At 43.7% G+C, this 20638-nt stretch overlaps 1 long non-coding RNA gene across 1 annotated transcript in view; it reads right to left on the bottom strand.

The window, feature by feature from the left end:
* Positions 1–2898: 2898 nt before the first annotated feature.
* Positions 2899–20638, bottom strand: part of LOC111521451 — a 23183-nt gene continuing 5443 nt past the window's right edge. The window contains exons 2-3 of the long non-coding RNA XR_002724961.2: positions 10793–10920; positions 2899–5295 (exon numbers count right to left, since the gene is read on the bottom strand). This is a non-coding gene — a long non-coding RNA (uncharacterized LOC111521451). The remainder of the gene's footprint in view (positions 5296–10792; positions 10921–20638) is intronic.

Genomic DNA, 20638 nt, shown 5'->3' with positions numbered 1-20638 from the left:
CAGTATTTCTGGGGATGAGTGATTGCTCGAAGAGAGGGAAGAATACAAAAGTGTAATTGGCAAGATGAGGCTGAAACATAGAAACGGATGTGGGTACTTGGTGATGAACACACATCCCACAAATATTTCCTAACACCTGCAGTACAGTAGGCACTGTTTTAGCACTAAGGCTGCAGGAGTGAGCAAAACCAAGTCCCAGGCCTCAAGGAGCTTGTGTGAGACACAAAAGGCAAGGGAGAGCCAGGGGTGTGGTGGCCTGGCTGGCTGGTGAAGGTGGGAGTGTTAAGTGCACCTTCCGTGAGGAAGATGAGTTCAGTTTTGGACCCAAGGTCTGAGAGACAGAGATGATAGGGACCAGGAAAAAGATCTGGCCTCAGAGGAGATGAGATGAGAGAGGAACTCTGGACTAGGAAGGAAGGAGTCCTGCAGGCATCACTTCCAGGGCAGAAGAGAAGCCTAAGAAGGAGACCAAGTGGGCAGGAAGTCTGTTCCCGAGGAGAAACTGAGCTCAGAGTCCCAGAAACCAAGTAACCAGAAGGACCAAAGACCATGCCCTCCCTCCCCCTAATATCTGCACAAGAACAGGGACGCCAAAGCCTGCACACCTAAACACTTCCACCACTAGAACGGTATCCACAAAAGCAGTTTGCATCTCTTGTGTCTGTTTTCATGAAATTGGTTGAAACCTAAAGCTGAACAAATCTGCTCCTTTTGTGAAAATCCATATACTCTGTAAATCTGTGGGTTGTCTGCCCTTCCCGAAGCTCATATGTAATGAAACAATGATCAGGATCTACTCTCCTTAGACTTTTCAGCTGATTTTTGTGGTTTCACAGCAGTGAGATATGGCATGAGACACATCACTGTGGGATGTTGATGATAAATGCCAATTATTTTAGAGTAGGAAGGATCAAATGCTATGTTACAGGCAGGATTAGAAACAGGAGCCCTTACTATCTTTTATTTCATTCCATTTGAGTACTTACTGTGTGCAAGGGTTTTTCTTTCTTTCTCAAAATAACCCGGCAAGGTAGGTACTACATTCCTCATCCTGCAGATGCATCCGAGGCTCAGAGGGGGTCAGTGACACTTCCAGGTTCATATGAATACAGACATTTTCAGTCTGTCTGACTCTAAAGACTATTCTAAACTGTTTCTCTACGTATTTTTAACGATATACTTTTAATTAAGGAAGGAATAGATGGTCCTTAGGAATGGTTTATGTTCTAAAAATTTCTTTGCAGGCGCAACCCACTTTGGATTAAAAATGTGGTTTCCTGTGGAGGTTTTTTGTCACTCAGCTAACCTCTCTGAGTCCACTTCCCCAGGATCTGGGCACACTGAAGAAACGCTGGTCATCAGCTAGAATTGAGCTCACCTTCTAGTGAATAACATAGGCTGTAAATAAGTGACATGTGAGAAGTGCTGTTAGGATACAGGAACCAAATGTGGATTTCCAGAGGCTCAGAGCTGGCATATGAGTAGAGGGCATGCGCGGTGCACCCCTTCTACCCCTTCTGCTGGACCTAACTGTGGCCCCATGGGGCAGCGCAGCAGCCTCCCTCACAGCCTTGCCCACCCAGGCCGCTCCCTCCTCTCCTGCCCTCCACACTGAAGCCACATCCTGCCCCATCTCCTGCCCCAGCTCTGAAGGTGGTCAGCCCAGGTAAGGAGGAGAGGAAAAGGTCCTGCTCTGCCCACCATCTCTGATCCTGGGGTGCTGCCTTCCCATGCCTTGCAGAAGCACCATCCACATCTTCCTCTTGATCCACTCCTGGGCTTAAGTCTCTCCTTCCCTTGTCCAGACTCTTCCCAGCCTCCATCTTCCAAAATGCTTTTACACTTTATAAAGTGCTAATTCTGAAATTTTATAAATGCAAAAGTTTACATAAATCCTTCTATGCCAGAGTTGAGAAAAGAAAAAATAAGGGCTCTACAAGTAGAAAGTAATATGTGTAAATTCCCTACATTTTTGTTTTTTTTTTTTAAGGCAAATACAACCTGGGACAAAAGATTTGCAATAACAGTAAGAAATAGTATTTGACCCTCTCCTATGCTTATTTATTTATTTATTTATTTATTTATTTATTTATTTATTTATTTATTTGAGACAGAGTCTCCCTCTGTCGCCCAGGCTGGTGCGATCTTGGCTCACTGCAGCCTCCACCTCCTGGGTTCAAGTGGTTTTTCTGCCTCAGCCTCCCAAGTAGCTGGGACTACAGGCGTGCGTCACCATGCCCGGCTAATTTGTGTATTTTTTTTTTTTATTTTTATTTTTTTTAGTAGAGATGGGATTTCACTATGTTGGCCAGGCTGGTCTTAAACTCCTGGCCTAAAACAATCCACCCACCTTGGCCTCCCAAAGTGCTGGGGTTGCAGGTGCGAGTCACCACCCCCAGCTTCCTACGCTGTTATTCCAGAAGCTGTCCTGCTGTTTCTGGGTGCCCTGGAGGAGTCTTCGTACGTCTTATGTCAATCCCACCACCATCCTCTCACCTCCCACTTAGCACAACCTCCAATTTCAGTTTTCCCATCCAACCTCTAATCTTTGCAAATTTTGGAGTTTTTTTCTGAGACAGGATCTTACTGTGTTGCCCAGGCAGGAGTGCAGTGGTGCAGTCACGGCTTACTCCAGCCTCGACCTCCTGGGCTCAAGCCATCCTCTCACCTCAGTCTCCCGAGATGCTGGGACCACAGGTGTGCACCACCACACCCAGCTAATTTTTAAATTTTTTTGTAAAGATGGGGCCTCACTGGTTGCCCAGCCTGGTCTCGAACTCCTGGGCCCAAGCAATCTTCCTGCCTTCCAAAGTGCTGAAATTACAGGTGTGAGCCACTGCACCCAGCCCAAATTTTTGTCTCTTACCCTTTGGGACCTGTGTTAGGGTTCTCCAGAGGGACAGAACTAATAGAAGATAGATTGGATGGATGGATGGATGGATGGATGGATGGATGGGTGGGTGGGTGGGTGGGTGGGTGGACGGACGGACGAGACAGACGGATGGATGATAGTTTATTAAGTATTAACTCAGTATCACAAGGTCCCACAATAGGCCGTCTGAAAGCCGGGGAGCAAGGAGAACCTGTCTGAGTTCTAAGACTGAAGAACGTGGAGTCCGATGTTCAGGGGCAGGAAGCATCCAGCACAGGAGAAAAATGTAGGCTGGGAGACTAGGCCAGTCTATTCAACGTTTTTCTGCCTGCTTTATCTTCTAGCCGTGCTGGCAGCTAATTAGATGGTGCCCACTAGATTAGGGATGGGTCTGCCTATCATCTTTGGGCCTGTGAGTCTTCATTCTAACCTGTTAGACTCCATGGAATCTGAGGGCTAGGAACACAGACTGCAATCAGTCAAGTGGGTTGAATTCTGGCTCTACCTTTACTCACTGGTCCTGGGCAAGTTATATAACCTTGCTGTGCCTCAGTTTTCTGCAACATACTTACCTACCTCACTTGGCTGTTGAGGGATTAAATAAATGAAAACATATGGAGCACTCAAGGACAGTGCCTGGCACAAGGAGACACTGCTAGCCATCAGATCACCCTCTCTGTGATGCTATATAGAATGCCATCTGAGTTCTGAGTTCTACCAGCTGCCAACCAATGTACTTATTCACATCACTGCAACGAGTGTGAACAAGATTAGACTAAAGGCAGGGCATCCACAAGAGAGCGAAGGGGGCAGCAGGCTAAGGGGACAGAACCCTACTGGAGAAGGAAGCCAGAGTCCAGACATAAGCCTGAGAAAGTGCAGAAATCCTGGGACATGGGCTAGGGAGCCTGAGGTATATTTAAGTTTCTGGAATAAGGCTACCAGGTGGTTAACAATGGCTGGTTACCTCTGGGAGGATGGGAATTGGAAGGGAGAGAGAATTGAGGTTGGGGATTTTCACACTTCTTTTATGTTTTGTGTAATTAAGAGAGACAAATGTGTTCTACTGTGAGGTATGTGTTAACTGCGCCCAAGACACTAATCACACCATCATACCTGTGCACAGCCCGCGAGAAATCTCCCCGCCCCTGGTGTGCTGCACTGACAGCCCGGTGGGATGGGGTGGGTCAGGGCTGGTGAATGGGGAACGGTAAATCCCAGGGAGCTTGGCTGCCAAGTGCTCCCTCCTCCCCTGCTCTCTACTGTGTTTGGCTTCTATTCCTCCCCTTTTCACTTTTTTGGTTACTTTTCCATGTTTCGTCCGTCTTTCCTACCAGCTTGAGTTTAAGGCTAGTACTGGTATTCTCTTATCATCAGCACTTCCCACTCAGTTTAGTACAAATCTCAAAATAACATTGAGTAAACCCATGAACATGGATATTCCTCATGCTCTCTCTCTCTCTCCCTTCCCCACCCCTGCACACTCCTTGCTCTCCCACTGGCAGTCGTATGGGTTGGGGGGAGTGGAAGAGATAGGGTAAACGAGAGATGGAGAACAATGGGGAAAGAACCCTCTACAATTGGAGAATTCTGCCAACTATTAAAAAACTGTAGAAATTCACCAATATGGTGTTAAAAAGAATGAGTGTTTCAGGTTTCTTTATGAGAAAGAGGAGGAGGAGTAGATTTTCCTTTAATGAGATAAATTGTGTGAATGAGCTGGATTAAAAATATATACACCTCACTTAGAACCTAAAACTTAAATTTTGTATTGTACTTATAGGTGTGCTTCGCTTTGAAAATATCAAATATAGTCATGGTTAATGCGTAAAACTGTAAAACAGATCAATATAGTGATACCAAGTTATGAAAGGACTTTGGCCACCTGCAGATGACACAGAACAGTATTTTCAGAGCTCATGAAGAAGACCTACATGGTTACTGGGCTCTGCTTTAACTTCTGGGCAGTGTGATGCTTAGGGAAGCAGCTGCTCAGTGGTGCGGGAGGGCTTGCCTTGTAAGACCACAGGCAGCCCCAGAGTGGACAAAGATGTGAGTCTGGGCTGGTCGGGGAGAGAAGCCTGGCAGAAAGCAGAGTGAGCAGAACGCAAGCTCCCACCTTGGTTCCTGCAGTCCACCTGAATGGAGGCAGCTTGCACTTCAGTATCTGGTTCCAACTCCCCACCTTCAGTCCAAAATGTGCTTCCCTGTGAATGGGCCTCGACAATCTTTAGTTGCCCAGGCCAGGAGTCTGGGTGATCTCAGATCCTCTTTCCACCACAACCAGTGACTCTCAAAGGCCTGCTGGCTCATCCTCACGTGCCTCAGTCCACCTGCTCCTGGCCTTGCTTCAGCTGTCACTGGAACTCTTGGGATCAAGACCAAAATCCTTAATATGGTGAATGAGTCAGATGTAGATTGAGCTGTGAGGGAGAGAAAACCCAGAACACAAATGGCTTAAACAAGATAGAAGGCAGGAGATAGGTGTTCCAGGACTGAAACCACTTCTGGAGGGAGTCAGGGCCAGGATCTCTCTGCTCGCCTGCCGTCGCCGGCACATGGCTTCACCTCACCATCCCAGATGGCTGCATGCAGCTTGCAGCCTGCAGGGGGAGGAAGGGTGACCCTGTAATCACTTTATTTTCTAATTTCTCCATTCTTGAGAGACTTAAAAGCCTAGACTTTGGAGGCCACAAGATTCGAGCAACCTAATGTCTGGCTGGCCTTGACAAGTTACTTCATCCCGCCTAATTGAGTCTGTCTTCAGCTCTGATGTAGGTATAATAGTAATTCATACTAAACATGGTGGTTATGAAAAGTAGATGAGATAATCCACAGAGCTGAGCATTGTGCCTGGCACATGTGCAATAAATGTAGTAGTGATTTTTTTTTTTTTTTTTTTTTTTTTATGAGACAGAGTCTCACTCTGTCACCCAGGCTGGAGTCCAGTGGCGCCATCTCAGCTCACTGCAACCTCCGTTTCCCAGGTTCAAGTGTTGAATATTTGATATTTGTCACCACGATGCGGTGATTTGTCTGGGGTGGAGACGCCGTCCCCCGTCCGCTGCGGGGTTTGTCTGCAGTGGAGATGCTCCCTGACATCTGCTGTGGGGTGGCCCCTTGGCAGCTGCTTCCTGTTGCTCTCTGAGTCACCACACACTTTACATCAGGTCTCTTCCTGGGGCTCTGCGACACTGCTGTCTGTGGTTCTGCCGCCTCGCTGGCCGCAGGTGAGAGCAGGTAAGAGGTAGGAAAGGCCACATAGCTCTGCCTGCTCCTCCCCAAGCTCCCACGGTGCTCTCACAGAGTGAGAGTGCCAGTCCTCTCCAAAGGGTCTGAGCATTGAAAGGAATTGTGAGAAAATGTTTAATTTGTCCACTCAATCAGATGATTCCTCACAGGCTAAGGGAAAATGAACCTGCGTAAGAACAGCCCAGGCCCTGGCCTTTCTTCCATTTCAGGACCTTCTCTCTGCTTTTGGTCTGTTCTCTGCCAGGATACCCTGGAAAATGCAGGTGGCACCTCCAGCTGTCTGTCTGGGGAGTTTACGGTTGTTTACAGGCTGGGCGCGGTGGCTCACGCCTGTAATCCCAGCACTTTGGGAGGCTGAGGCCGGCGGATCACGAGGTCCAGAGATCGCGACCATCCTGGCTAACATGGTGAAACCCCGTCTCCATTAAAAAAAATACAAAAAATTAGCCTGGCGTGGTGGTGGGTGCCTGTAGTCCCAGCTACTCAGGAGGCTGAGGCAGGAGAATGGCGTGAACCCAGGAGGTGGAACTTGCAGTGAGCCGAGATTGCACCACTGCACTCCAGCCTGGGCGACAGAGCAAGACTCTGTCTAAAAATAATAATAATAATAATAATAATAATAATAATAAATAAAAGATTATTTACAATGGGCTGGGTGCGGTAGCTCACGCCTGTAATCCCAGCACTTTGGGAGGCCAAGGCAGGTGGATCATCAGGTCAGGAGTCTGAGACCAGCCTGACCAACATGGTGAAACCCTGTCTCTACTAAATATACAAAAATTAGCCAGGCGCAGTGGCATGCACTACTACTAGTAGTAGTATCCCAGCTACTCAGGAGGCAGAGATTGCAGTGAGCTGAGGTTGCGCCACTGTACTCCAGCCTGGGCAACAGAGTGAGACTCCATCTCAAAGAAAAGAAGATTATTTACAATGGAGTGAAATGGAGGGAGCAGGAGTTAGAGAAAGCAAAAAGGGATGGGGCAGCATCCTGGGGTTAGCAGCAAAGAGGAGCCCTTACCCCCACTGAAGGTCTGGGGAAGGGAGAAGTTACCAGAATGCTGAGGAAGAGCTGTGTGGAACTGGCCTCCGGACAGGAGCTGTGGCCTCTGGCACAAGGATATGACCAGCCACTCAAGGAAAAGCCCGGGATCTCTGCGCCCATCTGCACTCTCCTCTCTGACCACCTGCCACCTCCTGGCGTGGGTGGGTCTCCGTGGAAGATCGCTGGGGATGCCTCTGACCCTATCCATCGAGGTCAGCCTCTGGGAGCAGCAAGCAGGGTACAGGAGAATGGAAAGTGGGCAGGTGGAAACTAAGCAGCACAAATCCTCCACTCAAAATCTCCATACCCACCTCTTAGGAAAACCAGCCCCTTCTACCAAGAAGGACTGATTCCACTCTACAACACAGCCTTCAATCATCAACCGCGATCACCTAGCGATTCCCCGAAGTCTGTTATTCAGTCAAGAAGAAGAATGTTGGAGGGTGGAGGGCAGGAAGGTGAACGTTGGCCAGTCTGTGGGGTAGGGGAGGGACCTTGGCCCTCCAAAGACTGGTTCCTTCTCAGCTCTTCTTGCCAATGGCAGGTGAAGATCTGCCTGTTCTCTTCTTCCCATCTCGGCTCACCGCAACCTCTGCCTCCCAGTTCAAGCAATTCTTCTGCCTCAACCTCCTGAGTGGCTGGGATTACAGGCGTGCGCCACCACGCCTGAATAATTTTTGTATTTTTAGTAGAGATGGGGTTTCACTCTGTTGGCCAGGCTGGTCTCGAACTCCTGACCTTAAATGATCCACCTGTCTCAGCCTCCCAAAGTGCTGGGATTACAGGTGTGAGCCACTGACTCTGGCCTAAATTTCCTCTTCTTACAAGGACACCTGTCATTGAATTAGGGCCCACTCTTATTACTTATTTTTAATTTAATTACATCTTTACAGACCCCCACCTTCAAATACAATTACATTCCAAGGTACTAGGGATTAGGACTTCAGCGTAGGAATTTGGGGAGCAGGGAACACAATTCCATCTCTAACACTACTGGCTCAAGTACATACATATATATTCCCGAGACTGACACTCTCAGGATAGTTGATAAAGCCATGATAAAAACAGAAGCCATCTTTCTTTCTACCACATTATCTGTGGAGATCCCCCGGCCACGGGAGTGGTGGCCAGTGCATGAGAGATAGGGTTCCTTACAGAGCCATCAGCCTGCCCACGACCTCCAAATGATCGCTTTAACTTAGGCTAGATGCAATCTGCAAGCAGGGCTTCTAGCCCCACTCAAGGCCAGTGCAAGTCCCCAGGGATTAATATGGGCTCCACCTGGCTGGTGGGATGATGGGTGATGTTTGTTACTTTTTCTTTCCTCAAATATTTACTGAATATCAGGTACTGAACTAGGTAGGCTGGGAGTGGGGGTCCATGGGAAAAAGGCAGGGTCCCTTCTGTCAGAGTGGAGGTTACAGCAAAGGAAACAAGTAATGTGCTAGAGTCGTCATTGCAACAACTCTGAAGTCTGGTCCCAGGGGTCACACACTGTCCCAGTCCTGGCATGAAGCCTCGGGCAGCAGTGCAGACTTACCCTTCCCTCTGTGCGGATTATCTCCACCCATGAGTGATGCTCCTGTGACCAGACCCACGGAGCACACTGTGGACATCATCTGCTCTGTCAAGATGCCTTTGGGTTCCGTTTGCCTTGCGGGTATGCCCATCTGCAAGTTTTGCTTCTAAGACCTACATCAAAACTCTTCAGAGACCTGCCCTTGGGCTACTGGATCCACTTTGTCCAGGTGCAAATGCGGGTGCAGAGAGCCAGAAGGACCTAGGACTTTACTTCTGCCCCCATGCACACTCCCCTGCAGGCCTTTGCCAATGCTGGATGGATGACCAGTGCAGTGATAATGACAGCCTAGAGGAAGGACAAACTTGGGGAGATTTACAGTCGATCCCCATTATGTGCAGATTCTGTATGTGCAAATTTGCATAAGCATTAAAATTTATCTGTAACCCCCAAATCAATACGCATGGTGTTTTCACTGTCATTTTTGGACATACTCAGAGCAGTGAAAAAAATTGAGTGCACAACTCCAGCTGAGGTTGAGCAAGGCAACCTTCTTGTCTTGTTTCAGCTGTCCTGACGAGTGTCCTTTTTGAGATCTATTTAGTGCTGCATTTCTTGCATTGTTGTGATTTTTGTGGATGTTTTTGCTGTTTCCAATGGCTCCCCAGAGTAGTGCTGAAGTACTGTGTGGTGTTCCTAAGTTTGAGAAGGCTATGATGTACCTCACAGAGAAAACACATGTGTTGGGTAAGCTTTCTTCAGGCATGAGTTATAGTGCCGTCATCCGTGAGGTCAATGCTAATGAATTAACACTATCTATTAAAGAAAGTGTCTTTAAATAGAAAAACACATGAAACAAGGTTGTGTATTGATCAGTTGACAAGTATGTGATCAGACACTCACAGGAACCTAGCCCTGTATTTCCCCTAGGAGCAATGGATCACTTTCACTAAGTGTCCACAGCAACTTTACAGAACACAGCAGCTACCAAAGAACAGGAGTACACTATACATTCCAGAGGTCCCCTTTGTTTTCAGGCTAAGGCTGGGATGTTGCTTGTCTTCTCCCCGTTACCTCCCTGGCTTCTCCCACTCTTACACCAGCTTCTCCTGGGAGCACTTCCTTAATAGAGAACTTGCACAAGAATCGACATCTCAAAGTCAACTTTAGAGAACTGGACCCGAAACAGAGAGGAAGCATGCTTCTCTCTTTGCTCCAGGAAGTTCCTTACCCCTATTAAAACTGACCCCCCCTCTTCCTCAGAGACCAGCCCTGTACAATGTGAGGTACTGGGAGGGCAGTCATGGTCAAGCTACAAAATAACAAGGTCTTACTCTGTGATCCTTCAGACAATAGACTCCCACATTTGTTATGGCGGCCCTAGGAGACGAATTCAGCGTTCAGGAGAAGATATGATCTACTTGTCTCTGAGATTGGAAGAGTAGCATATGCACTAATACATAATGCACATAATACATAGTAAAGAGGGGTTCCACAGTGATTCCTCCCAGAACAAATAAGGTCCGCCCCAAGGTGACTGCAGTCTTTCCATAAACAGCACAGGGACATTTTTGAAACAACAGGTTCACTCCTTAAATAATGATTTAATTTCCTCATAAGCAAACTTGTACCACATTTCAAATAAACTCCGATCACCATCTTCTATCTCCAAACTCTTTTACTTTATATGTCTTCATTGTTATTTGTATACTTTTCTTAATAAACAATCTGTCTTTATTGTGTATTAATTTATTATGTATTGTGTCTTCCTTAGCTTTTCTGTACCACTGCAACCACGTTTTGATTTATTTCAGATTTCCAATCCCTGACCTTTCACACTATCTCTTATACCTTCTTTGCCTTCTCTTTCCTTCCATGCCCAGACTGGTTCCATAATCTACTAAAACAATTGCCCCTTTGCAAAGGCCCTCTAAACATGCCTTGGTCTCCCTCCACTGAATGCAAAAGCCAGAACCCCAATCCATGTTGAACCTAACTTCTTTGCAACTCAGAAGCAATTGACATCTGTTTGGAAAAAACACCAATCACATAATTGACTGACTGCTTTGACTTTAATGTATGATCTTCAAACTTAAACAGGACTTACCATTGTCTGGTAATCCTACGTTTTGCTGGTAGAGTTGGTCTTTTCATCGGAGACAACTGGATCATATCTTCTCCTTTCCTACCCCTCACTGCAACCCCACCTGGCTGGTGATCTTCCTTCACATCTCACTGAGAAAACAGAAAGCTGAATTAGTTACCTAAGGCTGCTATGATGGTTAATACTGAGTGTCAGCTTGACTGGATTGACAGATGCAAAGTATTAATCCTGGGTGTGTCTGTGAGGGTGTTGCCAAAGGAGATTAACATTTGAGTCAGTGGGCTGGGAACGGCAGACCCACCCTTAATCTGGTGGGCACAATCTAATCAGCTGTCAGTGAATATAAAGCAGGCAGAAAAACATGAAAAGGCAAGACTGGCCTAGCCTCCCAGCCTACCTTTTTCTCCGATGCTGGATGCTTCCTGCCCTCAAGCATCGGACTCCAAGTTCTTCAGTTTTGGGACTCAAACTGGCTGTCCTTGCTCCTCAAGCTTGCAGACAGTGTATTGTGGGACCTTGTGACTTTTATATATAATATTTATATATATAATATAAAAGTATTAGCTTTTATATATAATGCTTTTATTAAGTATTAACATATATATGACTAGAACTGTCCCTCTAGAGAACTGTGACCAATACAGCTGCTGTAACAAATTCCCATACACTGGGCTTGAAACAACAGACATTGATTCTCTCACAGTTTTGCGGGCTAGAAGTCCAAAATCAAGGTGTCAGCAGGGCCATTCTTCCTCTGAAGTCTCCAGGGAAGAATCCTTCCTTGCCTCTGCCAGCTTCTGGTGACTGCTATTGATCAGTCATGTTCCTTGATTTATATGCATCGTTCCAATCTCTGCCTCTATTTTCACCTGGCCTTCATCCTTTGTGCCTGTCTCTGTGCTCAAATTTCCTTCTTCTTCTAAGGCACCCATCATTGGATTAGGGTTCACCCTAATACAGGATGACCTTGCCTTAACTTGATTATACCTGCAAAGACTCTACTTACAAATAAGGTCACATTCATAGATTCTGGATAGACATGAATTTTGGGTGGAGGAATTTTGGGGGAAACACTAACCAAATATAAAGGCCCTCCCTCATCTTACCAAGGCTAGATACAAACCTACTGACAAATACTATACCCTTCCTTTCTGTCTTATCTGAGTTATGAAAAACACAGGTCCTTACCAACAGGAGGGCAGGTCCTTGTCCCTATCAACATGAATCCCCCAATTTATGGGCAGTATGTTCCCTCTTTGTTGCTGCAGTTACCTCGTCACCTAACATCAACAATGTCCCCACTAGATCATTTCCAGCAGAATGAAGCTATGCATTAAGGCAAAAGATAGGCTGGGTACAATGGCTCACACTTGTAATCTCAGCACTTTGGGAGGTTGAGGCAGATGGATTACCTGAGGTCAGGAGTTCGAGACCAGCCTGGCCAACATGGCAAAACTCCATCTCTACTAAAAATGCAAAAATTAGTGGGGCGTGGTGATGGGCACCTGTAATCCCAGCTACTCGGGAGACTGAGGCAGGAAAATTGCTTGAACCTGGGAGATGGAGGTTGCAGTGAGCCGAGATTGTGAAACTGCACTCCAGCCTGAGTGACAGAGTGAGACTCCATCTCAAAATAAATAAATAAATAAATAAACAAATAAATAAATAAATAAAAACAAATCCTTGACTTCACATACCCCTCTCATCAGTTATTCCCACCACCTTACCCTGCTTCCCTTTGCAGAAAATCTTACTACTAACTGAAGCAGAAGTTGGCAACTGGAAGACGGGAGCTGATGTAACAAAAACCTACAACATGTGACACTGGTTTTAGGCTGGGCTGTAGGCAGAAACCTGAAGGGTGGCCAGGGAACTGCCGGTGGAGGCTGGAATAGCAGTCATGAACCTTTTATTGCAAGCTGAGAAAAGGCGGCTTTTTTACAGAGACTGTCACCTTTGTTAACCTGGAAGATGGAAAATGTTGCAGAGAAACTTGTGGATCTGGCTAAAAAGATTTTTAGGCTTAAAGCAGAATAAGACAATTGCCTTCTGTTAGCTGTGTAAAACAAGGTATTGCAAGAAAGAGATGTTACAGAAAGAACTGTTTGGTTTTTAAGCAGAATTTAGAAAAAATACTTCCAGCGCTTGCTAGATTAGAAAATAAAACTATTTTTATTCCTACCCCTCTGGCTGGCAAAAAAGTAAGAAGTGACCTCGGAAAAGATGAAGACCAGGGCCTGCCAGTAAAATGTGGCCTGACATTCAAGATCACATGAAGGGTGCAGCTATCACACCCTTGAAGACACCAGAAAGATTTAAGGTGGTATTTTATAGACTTTTCAGCTGAAGGACTTTCTTTTCTAGGAATTTTAATGGCATTCTAAGTTGTACCAACTTGGAAAAGAAGGGATACAGACAGTTCCAAAATAAAGAAAAATTTGCTCCCAATTTTCTATGGGCAGGAAGCAGGCTGAGAAATCTACTCAACTGCCAATATGAGCCATTTCTTGTAGGAAAAGGATGACTCTGAGAGTCAAGAGCTGACATGAAAAATGGAGAATCTTGATAAATGCTTGCACAGTGGGGCTTGTTCTCTTGGGAGCTACCTAACACCCTATAAAGCAGCTCAGGATGGAATACTAAATAATGAGAACCACACAGAGAGAGATTGTAGGATGAGAGACCATCTTGAAGGTTCTAACTACAGCTGAGTTGCCAGTTGAAGGTAGCCACTGGAGTGACTTTTGCTATACCACATGAGACAGAAGAACTGCCCAGCTGAGCCCAGTTAACACGCAGAATCATGAAAAATAAATCATTATTATTTTTAGTTACTAAGTTTTAGGGTGGTTGTTACGCAGCACAGACAAAACATTTCTTTATCTTTACTCAATCTCTTGATAGTGCACTCAATATAGCTGATCATCCCTTCTTATTGAAAAACTTAAATATCTGGCATTTATGAGTCCATATTCTACTGGTTTTCCTCCTACCCCACTGCCTTCTTCTTTAAACCTTAGCTCTATCAGTCTCCTCCTTCTCTTTTAGAGGGGCAGGTCCTTGGAGTTCTCATTTACTCTCTCTTCTAGGGTGATCTCATCCAGTCCCGTAGGTTTAAATATCATCTACATGTTCATAACTCTAGTACTGACCTCTTCTATAAATGTCAGACTCACAGATCCAGTGTCTGCTGGGTATTTTTCCACTTACATGTTTTTATAGGTATCTTCAAACTATCGTTCTGCCTTAAAATCCTTTATAACCTATGCTTTAAAAGGGTATCCAAGATTTTTTTTGTTTTGTTTTGAGATAGTCTAGCTCTGTCACCCAGGCTGGAGTGCAGTGGCACCATCTCGACTCACTGCAACCTCTGCCTCCCCGGTTCAAATGATTCCCATGCCTTAGTCTCCCGAGTAGCTGGGATTACAGACACATGCCAACCTGCCCAACTCATTTTTTTATTTTTAAGTAAAGATGGGGTTTCTCTATGTTGGCCAAGCTGGTCTCGAACTCCTGGCCTCAAGTGATCCACCTGCCTTGGCCTCCCAAAGTGTTGGGATTACAGGCATGAGCCACCGCACCCAACCCTAGGATTTGTTTTAATCAGGTATACCAAGACACACAGACACAGAAATGACTATGATGAAATAAGTTTTTATACTCACAGATCTCTAGAAACAGAAAAGCAGAGCATGCCACACAGGGCCACACGGAGAGGCACCAATACATGTCAGGAGACGGAGACAGTGAGGAGAAAACATAGACGAGAGCTTCTGTTGTCGTTCTTGGGGTCAGGCAGGGTAAGCAAGCTTAGCATAGGCTAGTTTTAATTAGTTCAGTAGACTCTGGGGTTATAGGGGCTGTCCCTAGTTGTTTGGTACATGGACCTGGGGCAATTAGGAAAACAGAATCCTGGCCTAAAGTATAAGAGCCCCATGAGAACGCTGATGAAGGAGGTGATTGGAGGTATGGACTCTGGGTTGTTTGGTTTGCATATGAAAGGAAAGCTCAGAGGCGAGTTATTAGCTATATCTAGGAATTAACTAGCCCTGGGACAGGTAGTCCTTCTAGTGTCGGGAAGGCCCCACGATGTCAAAGCATCAAATATAGAAACTAGAAAATGTGATTATTACACTTGATAATCCTTTCTATTTTTGTAAAATCAGTAGTAATGATTCCTCTTTCATTCCTGATGTTAGTAATTTTAGTCTTCTTCCCCCCTTTCCTTTCCCCTTCCTCTTCCCCTTCCCTTTCCCCTTCTCCTTCCCCTCCTTCTCCTTCTCCTTCTTCTTCTTCTTTTTTGTCACTCTAGGTAAAGAATTATCAATTTTTTATCTTATCAAAGAGCCAAATTTTGGTTTTATTGCTTCTTTGTATTCTTTTTAAATTCTCTATTATATTTATTTCTACTCTAATCTTTATTATTTGCTTCCTTTTGGGCTTAGTTTGCTCTTATTTTTCTAGTTTCTAAGATGGAATCTTAGGATATTGATTTGAGATCTTTTTTCATGTAGGCATTCACAGATACACATTTCCCTTGAAACACTGCTTTCACTACATCTCATAAATTTGTTTCCATTTTCATCTATCTCAAAGTATTTTCTAATTTTCCTTGTGATTTCTTCTTTGACTTATTATTTAGAAGTATATTTTTAAATTTTACATATTTGTGAATTTTCCAAATTTCTGTTATTGACTTCTAATTTTATTGCATTATAGCAAGAGAATATACTTCATATAATTTATTTTACTATTCTTCAGACTTGTTTTATGGCCTATGTCCTGGAGAATTTCCATGTACACTTGAGAAGAATATGTATTCTGTTCTTATTGGGTGAAGAGTTCTATACATGTCTTTCAGGTCTACTTGGATTATAGTATTGCCCTTCTATATCCTTGCTGATCTTTTGTCTAGTTTTTTATTCATTATTGAAAGTAGATATTAAAGCCTCCAACTATTATTGTTGAATTGTCTATTTCTTCCTTCAGTTCTGTCAGTTTTTGCTTCATGTATTTTGGGACTCTGTTGTTAAGTGCATATAATTTATATTTATTATGAATTTTTGGTAGACTGATTATTTGATCATTATAAAATGTCCTTTATCTCCAGTAAGAATTTTTATCTTATGTCTATTTTGTCTGATATTAGTATAAGCACTCAGGCCCTCTTTTGGTTACCATTTGTATGGTATATTTTTTCCATCCTTTTACTTTCTTTTTTTTTCATTTAATTAATTATACTTTAAGTTCTAGGGTATATGTGCACACGTGCAGGTTTGTTACATATGAATACATGTTCCATGTTGGTGTGCTGCACCCATTAACTCGTCATTTACATTAAGTATATCTCCTAATGCTATCCCTCCCCCCTGCCCCCACCCCATGACAGGCCCCGGTGTGTGATGTTCCCCATCCTGTGTCCAAGTGTTCTCATTGTTCAATTCCCACCTATGAGTGAGAACATGTGGCGTTTGGTTTTCTGTTCTTGTGATAGTTTGCTGAGAATGATGGTTTCCAGCTGCATCCATGTCCCTACAAAGGACATGAACACGAACTCATCCTTTTTTATGGCTGCATAGTATTCCATGGTGTATATGTGCCACGTTTTCTTAATCCAGTCTGTAATTGATGGACATTTGGGTTGCTTCCAAATCTTTGCTATTGTGAATAGTGCCACAAGAAACATATGTGTGCATGTGTCTTTATAGCAGTATGATTTATAATCCTTAGGGTATATACCCAGTAATGGGATGGCTGGGTCAAATGGTATTTCTAGTTCTAGATCCTTGAGGAATCACCACACTGTCTTTCACAATGGTTGAAAGAGTTTGCAGTCCCAACAATAGTGTAAAAGTGTTCCTATTTCTCCACATCCTCTCCAGCACCTGTTGTTTCATTACTTTTTAATGATCGCCATTCTAACTGGTGTGAGATGGTATCTCATTGTGGTTTTGATTTGCATTTCTCTGATGACCAGTGATGATGAGCATTTTTTCATGTGTCTGTTGGCTGCATAAATGTCTTCTTTTGAGAAATGTCTGTTCATATCCTTTGCCCACTTTTTCATGGGGTTGTTTGTTTTTCTCTTGTAAATTTGTCTGAGTTCTTTGTAGGTTCTGGATATTAGCCCTTTGTCAGATGAGTAGATTGCAAAAATTTTCTCCCATTCTGTAGGTTGCCTGTTCACTCTGATAGTAGTGTCTTTTGCTGTGCAGAAGCTCTTTAGTTTAATTTATCAATTTCGGCTTTTGTTGCCATTGCTTTTGGTGTTTTAGTCAGGAAGTCCTTGCCCATGCCTATGTCCTGAACGGTATTGCCTAGGTTTTCTTCTAGGGTTTTTATGGTTTTAGGTCTAACATTTAAGTCTCTAATCCATCTTGAATTAATTTTTGTACAAGGTATAAGGAAGCGATCCAGTTTCAGCTTTCTACATATGGCTAGCCAATTTTCCCCAGCACCATTTATTAAATAGGGAATCCTTTCCCCGTTTCTTGTGTTTGTCAGGCTTGCCAAAGATCAGATGGTTGTAGATGTGTGGTATTATTTCTGAGGGCTCTGTTCTGTTCCATTGGTCTATATCTCTGTTTTGGTACCAGTATCATGCTGTTTTGGTTACTGTAGCCTTGTAGTATAGTTTGAAGTCAGGTAGTGTGACGCCTCCAGCTTTGTTCTTTTGTCTTAGGAATATCTTGGCAATGTGGGCTCTTTTTTGGTTCCATGTGAACTTTAAAGTAGTTTTTACCAATTCTGTGAGGAAAGTCATTGGTAGCTTGATGGGGATGGCATTGAATCTATAAATTACCTTGGGCAATATGGCCATTTTCACAATATTGATTCTTCCTATACAAAAGCATGGAATGTTCTTCCATTTGTTTGTGTCTTCTTTTATTTCATTGAGCAGTGGTTTGTAGTTCTCCTTGAAGAGGTCCTTCACATTCCTTGTAAGTTGGATTCCCAGGTATTTCATTCTCTTTGAAGGAATTGTGAATGGGAGTTCACTCATGATTTGGCTCTGTGCTTGTCTGTTATTGGTGTATAAGAATGCTTGTGATTTTTGCACATTGATTTTGTATCTTGAGACTTTGCTGAAGTTGCTTATCAGCTTAAGGAGATTTTGGGCTGAGACCATGGGGTTTTCTAAATACACAGTCATGTCATCTGCAAACAGGGACAATTTGACTTCCTCTTTTCCTAGTTGAATACCCTTTATTTCTTTCTCTTGCCTGATTGCCCTGACCAGAACTTCCAACACTATGTTGAATAGGAGTGGTGAGAAAGGGCATCCCTGTCTTGTGCCAGTTTTCAAAGGGAATGCTTCCAGTTTTTGCATATTCAGTATGATACTGGCTGTAGGTCTGTCATAAATAGCTCTCATTATTTTGAGATACCTTCCATCAATATCGAATTTATTGAGAGTTTTTAGTATGAAGGGCTGTTGAATTTTGTGAAAGGCCTTTTCTGCATCTATTGAGATAGTCGTGTGGTTTTTGTCTTTGGTTCTGTTTATATGATGGATTATGTTTATTGATTTGCGCATGTCGAACCAGCCTTGTATCCCAGGGATGAAGCCCACTTGATCATGGTGAATAAGTTTTTTCATGTACTGCTGGATTCGGTTTGCCAGTATTTTATTGAGGATTTTTGCATCCATGTTCATCAGGGATATTGGTCTAAAATTCTCTTTTTTTGTTGTTGTGTCTCTGTCAGGCTTTGGTGTCAGGATGATGTTGGCCTCATAAAATGAGTTAGGGAGGATTCCCTCTTTTTCTGTTGATTGGAATAGTTTCACAAGGAATAGTAGCAGCTCCTCTTTGTACCTCTGGTAGAATTCGGCTGTGAATCCATCTGGTCCTGGACTTTTTTTGGTTGGTCAGCTATTAATTGTTGCCTCAATTTCAGAGCCTACTATTGGTCTATTCAGGGATTCAACTTCTTCCAGTTTAGTCTTGGGAGAGTGTATGTGTCCAGGAATTTATCCATTTCTTCTATGTTTTCTAGTTTATTTGCATAGATTTGTTTATAGTATTCTCTGATGGTAGTTTGTATTTCTGTGGGGTCAGTGGTGATATCCCCTTTATCATTTTTTATTGCATCTATTTGATTCTTCTCTCTTTTTTTCTTTATTAGTCTTGCTAGCGGTCTATCAATTTTGTTGATCTTTTCAAAAAACCAGCTCCTGGATTCATTGATTTTTTGAAGGGTTTTTTTTTGTGTCTCTATCTCCTTCAGTTCTGCTCTGATCTTAGTTATTTCTTGCCTTCTGCTAGCTTTTGAATGTGTTTGCTCTTGCTTCTCTAGTTCTTTTAATTGTGATGTTAGGGTGTCAATTTTAGATCTTTCCTGCTTTCTCTTGTGGGCATTTAGTGCTATAAATTTCCCTCTACACACTGCTTTAAATGTGTCCCAGAGATTCTGGTATGTTATTATCTTTGCTCTCATTAGTTTCAAAGAACATTTCTGCCTTCATTTTGTTATGTACCCAGTAGTCATTCAGGAGCAGGTTGTTCAGTTTCCATGTAGTTGAGTGGTTCTGAGTGAGTTTCTTAGTCCTGAGTTCTAGTTTGATTGCACTTGCTGTCTGAGAGACAGTTTGTTATAATTTATGTTCTTTTACATTTGCTGGGGAATGCTTTGCTTCCAACTATATGTTCAATATTGGAATAAGTGTGATGTGGTGCTGAGAAGAATGTATATTCTATTGATTTGGGGTAGAGAGTTCTGTAGATGTCTATTAGGTCTGCTTGGTGCAGAGTTGAGTTCAAGTCCTGGTTATCCTCGTTAACTTTCTGTCTTGTTGATCTAATGTTGAAGTGGGGGTGTTAAAGTCTCCCATTATTATTGTGTGGGAGTCTAAGTCTCTTTGTAAGTCTCTAAGGACTTGCTTTATGAATCTGGGTGCTCCTGTATTGAGTGCATATATATTTAGGATACTTAGCTCTTCTTGTTGAATTTATCCCTTTACCATTATGTAATGGCCTTGTCTCTTTTGATCTTTGTTGGTTTAAAGTCTGTTTTATTAGAGAGTAGGATTGCAACCCCTGCCTTTTTTTTTGTTTTCCATTTGCTTGGCAGATCTGCCTCCATCCCTTTATTTTGAGCCTATGTGTGTCTCTGCATGTGAGATGGGTCTCCTGAATATAGCACACTGATGGGTCTTGACTCTCTCCAATTTGCCAGTCTGTGTCTTTTAATTGGAGCATTTAGGCTATTTACATTTAAGGTTAATATTGTTATGTGTGAATTTGATCCTGTCATTATGATGTTAGCTGGTTATTTTGCTCGTTAGTTGATGCAGTTTCTTCCTAGCATCAATGGTCTTTACATTTTGGCATGTTTTTGCAGTGGCTGGTACTGGTTGTTCCTTTCCATGTTTAGTGCTTCCTTCAGGAGCTCTTATAGGGCAGGCCTGGTAGTGACAAAATCTCTCAGCATTTGCTTGTCTGTAAAGGATTTTATTTCTCCTTCACTTATGAAACTTAGTTTGGTTGGATATGAAATTCTGGGTTGAAAAATCTTTTCTTTAAGAATGCTGAAGGCCGGGTGCAGTGGCTCAAGCCTGTAATCCCAGCACTCTGGGAGGCCGAGACGGGCGGATCACGAGGTCAGAAGATCGAGACCATCCTGGCTAACATGGTGAAACCCCATCTCTACTAAAAATACAAAAAATTAGCCGGGCGAGGTGGCCGGCGCCTGTGGTCCCAGCTACTCGGGAGGCTGAGGCAGGAGAATGGCGTGAACCCGGGAGGTGGAGGTTGCAGTGAGCTGAGATCCAGCCACTACACTCCAGCCTGGGCGACAGAGCAAGATTCCGTCTCAAAAAAAAAAAAAAAAAAAAAAAAAAAAAAAAAA

Source organism: Piliocolobus tephrosceles, chromosome 8, assembly GCF_002776525.5.
Source record: "Piliocolobus tephrosceles isolate RC106 chromosome 8, ASM277652v3, whole genome shotgun sequence".
Classification (NCBI taxonomy): domain Eukaryota; kingdom Metazoa; phylum Chordata; class Mammalia; order Primates; family Cercopithecidae; genus Piliocolobus; species Piliocolobus tephrosceles.
The sequence above is the reverse complement of the archived record's forward strand: the minus strand, read 5'-3'. Positions and strand labels throughout refer to the sequence as shown.